The following is a 4,739-nucleotide window of genomic DNA, read 5'->3' as shown; positions in this document are numbered from 1 at the left end:
CACTATAAGACGTTTAATGTAAATATCTCCCAAGCTCTTCAAGCTAAACTAGACAAATTTGCTCAGGACAAATCACAAGGACACTGTTAAAACGAATAAAATCGCATGATAACCCCCAACGGTACTTTCTCGACCAAATTCGGTATATAAGATGATGCCGGACTACAACAATCCCTATTTTCATATTTGCACAATTTTAAGTGTCATCTGATTTTTTCCCATTCCAGTATACAAATCAAGCACCAATAAATATATTCGGACTATGCACAAATAGTGCTGAAAATTCTCAAGCGTTCTTCAGAAGCGAAAATATGACTTGGGAATGCGCGAATAAAATTAAGAAGTCTAAATGCCTGTCTCGAAAAAAAATTGCGATAAAAAATTAAAACGCGCCCGATCGATTCCACGGTTCAATTACAAGAGATTTTTTATTTCATCTAGGTGCTTAGCCCAAATCTTAAATCTAACGGCTTAAACTAGTGGTAGTGTTAATATGTATTAAAAAAAGGGGTAAGTATAACAATTTTCAACTTTCTTTAAATATTGCAAAAGATTACGTTGAGGTAAGTAAGGTGAGGTAAGGTACTCAACGTAATCTGGTGCAATATTTAAAGAAAGTTGAAAATTATTTGAGTATTACAAATGTATTATTAGGGTAAGTATACAATAACAATATAATTTAATATTTCATAATTCAATTTTCTTAATTTTAGTTTTAGGTTTAAATATACATATCTTGTCAATTTGGACCCTAACTGTTCACACACACCAAATAAGAGGACCCTATTGAGTAGCTTGACTTTTTGCCGAAAATTATATACATATGTTTATATTTATCAAGTATATCTCAACAATGTCAGAAACCAGTGCAATAAGAGCTTTAGTTTCTCTGTCCCCAATGATTTCAATACAATTTTCACTGACGGGAAGTAATAAAACTAAGTGAACCCTTTCGCTATCGCAATATCGCAAGCATATATCCTTTTTCTAAAACGTTTCCACTGAAATATCTGACCAGAAACATTGTTATGATAACAATATTGGGCAAAGTCGGCACCCCAAAGCATTTTTCTGAAATGTGCCTGTTAATGCGAAAATTGCAAGCATTCCTCGACAGCTTCTTGAGCATACCTTTTGTTAGAATTTAGCGCACTTACTTGTTTAACTGTAGCCATTCGCAAATCCACCCACCAACTGCTGCTTCCATTGCAAGGAGAACTTAAATCCACTCGAACAGAAGCTTTCTTTGTTTTTTCTTAGAGAAGAACCCCTTTATCGCTTATGGTTCGCATGCTTGACTTCCCCAAGACTTGGAATCTCAAAGTGAACTTCCTAACAAAGTAAAATGAAAGCTTCTTAAGTTTTTTCGCCAGAGAAAGTGAAAAAGAGATTTTAAAGTTTACAACTTATGGTAAATATTCAACTGGCATGCAAAGTGAAAAAAGTTCGAAATTTTTATTGAAGTGCCGCTCACTTCCTTTCAGCGCTACACACACCGCTTTCGAGTTTTTATTTTGCATCCGAAATCGCACTCTAGTATGAAATTACAGACACGAACTTACACACATTGGTACTAATATATTTATGCATATGAACTTTTGCTTCGTTTCTTGCTGAATACTTTTCGGGCTCGATGAGCACACGCTCATCGGTGTACTCATGCAAACGTATAACGTATCAAAAGTTTGGCTCATGTTGTCCTGCTAAATGAAACATTTTGGATAAATACGAGTGCCATGACAAGTGATTCGGAAAACTAGGAAGTAAACCAAGGAGCTTCTCGAGAATTTTAGTCTGTTTCTAACGGAATTACAAGCTCCATTTGAGCGCCTACATATGTTTATGCTGGAAGAATGTGTATGAAAGTGATACCAAAATTAAAGAAAAGTAATGTAAGATCTATGTATGTATATAGTGTTCCTCCAGAAATATTAATGTTAATGAAATGAAATTAATGTGAATTTCTTGTGTTTATGCTAAACACTTTCGTCCAACCTATTAGTATCTGAAGTTTGGTGAGGCTTCATCAGACTTCTCACCACTTATTAAGCGATGTTATATCAATGTTTTCCGAACATCAATGTTAGGATATCTAAAATGTAAAAACTAAATTAGTTTGTTGTGGTTCACCCACTAAATGTAGTTGAATTACCTCAGTAAGGGTTTTGAGGTTATGACTCGAATTGTCCAACGTTTGCAAACCTGAGTTTGAATCATTTCGGTAGTAATATTGTGGCGAACCTGGTGAATTGGCCGTAATCGCTGCTACACTCTTTTTTTATTAAAATCTCAAAACGTTTTGTCGAATTAATAAGGTCTTCATGATCAAAACTTTGGAGTCTCACGTTGGACCGGTGTTTGTCGCTATTCAAGCGGAATACTTCATGGCCTTTGTCGCAAGAGTCGAGCTTTTAACCTAACCTAATCCACACGATCATACAGCTATTCGGAGAAATTTTTAACACTTATTTTTTAATAAAAAAAATAACCACCCTAATGTACATGCAAACTGTCTCATTATATATTTAAAACAAAACATTTGCAAAACAGTTTAGACATATGAAAGGCTGGCAGAAATCCCTTTCCGATCCATCATATCATTTTGTATTTCTCAAACGACAAAAGAATCACCACCAAAACAAATCAAAGCAATCTTCTGAATAGTTAATACGCACTCTTTGCATGAATGATTTTTGAGCGACATAATGCCACTACAGTGGGTTATTTGTGTTCAAAAGTGTCTTAGTAAAATACAATTACAAGCAGGATGGAAAATTCAAGATATATACATATGTATATATAGAAGATCTGACTGATCATTTAGTGTGTTCCTCGTTAAATAAATAACCGCACTTTCGATGCTTAGAAGAAAACTAACGAACATTTGTGTCAACAAGACCTTAAGGACACCATGAAACTCCTAACATATCTATAGTGACTGACTTTTTATCAGATTCAATTCATATTGATTATTTTCCCTTAGAGAAAGATTTGTGTTGAATAGAAGCGGCTTGAGTCAAAACAAAATATCCAACTTAAAAACCTAATGTAAGTCACTCTGTTTGTATGACCAAAGTATGGAATGTTAGTCCTCTATCCATTAAATGTAATTTTTACTTTTCACAAAATATAATCTAATGCCATATAAAGGCAAAAATCCAGTGGTACCATCGCCTTTGGTAACTTGCCTAACCGGGAATCATGCAATAGACACACTACGGATCAGAATTAGTACGACAAAGTACTAATCATTGTTCGGAGGCGACTACAGGACACTTCAATTTTAACTCAAGGCTCGCTCTTTCAAACAAGACAAAACAATTAAAGATATCTCTCTTTCCATTCGCTTTTTTTTCAAAAAAGGCGTATACCTGAAATTCCTTTTGAATCAATATAAAAAACAACATTCACTGTGCAAAAACAAAAAAAAAATTATGCACAACGTCAATGCACACAATTGTACACACTAACAACTCGTGCCACCTATGAAAAAAAACCAAACAATTGCTGTACTCAACCGCTCACGATTCACTGCATTGCAAATATATGCATATATGCAAAAGAAAATATAATACATATACGTATGTATATGCGTGCGTACATGAATGTATACGACGACATTTATTTGCTCGTGCACAGTTATTTATTTAAATGAAAACTTTAAGATGTAACAGGAGTGAAATGTGCCGTTTATTTTTCCAGCCTTGCAAATCATCGTGTTTGCTTCGGCAAATCTTACATCTGCCATCCAATGTTATAAGCTTAAGCGGTCCTTGGAAGCTTTGACGTGGCAGTCATTTTTAATTTCTTTTATTTGTATACCCTTAACGGCTGATAACAAGTTTGCCACGGAGTTTGTGACACCCAGAAAGAAACCTCTGAGACCTTATAAACGGTAAAGTGACATTGAAACTCGGGAAAGGCGTAAAAAAATATTTTGTCGTACCACTTTCTACTGCTTGTGGTCTTTTTGAGTTGATTCAACCAGATTTTTGAGCACATTCAAAGTAATCTTGTTCCCTCCTCTTCTCGTAATGCATTCTCCAACTGGTGATTCGATGTGCACATCCCGTTGCTGGTCTAGCGGCGTAATTCGTCCCTCAAAGTACATTAAGGAAAGGCCTGTGTGGAGGAGTTTTGATAACTGATAGACAGTTATACAACAACCAATTTGTACGTCCAGATCTAAACTGAAAACGTACAAAATACAGATTGTGCAGGAACTGAAGCCACCCGACCTTCCCAAGCGTCATCGCTTCGCTTTATGTGCTCTTAAAAAGTTCCACGATATCCAGCGTTTTCGAGTCACATTTTTATAGTCCAAGGCAGCAAGGTAGCATGTAGCTGTCATTCAAACTGACCAATCAAGTTGTGCGGCGATATCAAGATAAAGACTATTTTCTTTATTAAGTGAGCATAATTCGGGTACGTTTTCTTTAGTTATATGGTATACACATAATATGCTCATTTACTTCAATAGTGTCATAACTCAAAAAACGCATTTTTTCAGGAGAGCAATTTTTAGTTTTCAGCTTTCTTATGTGGGTTAAATAAAAGCTAAGATCGCAGATTTTCTATGCAAACTTGTGATATGTCATGTGTAGTATACATTATAGAAGAAATTCGACCGAAATTAATGGTTTCCCAATTTTTTCTTGAACAAAAACTTTTCTGCTTTGAATTATGTCAATGTTTCTGAAAAAACATAGAAATTTCTCGGTTATAAACTAAATGTGTCA

The sequence above is a fragment of the Bactrocera latifrons genome, unplaced genomic scaffold, assembly GCF_001853355.1.
Source record: "Bactrocera latifrons isolate USDA-ARS-PBARC rearing strain unplaced genomic scaffold, ASM185335v1 scaffold_156, whole genome shotgun sequence".
NCBI classification, from domain to species: Eukaryota; Metazoa; Arthropoda; class Insecta; order Diptera; family Tephritidae; genus Bactrocera; species Bactrocera latifrons.
Note: the sequence above shows the minus strand (reverse complement) of the source record.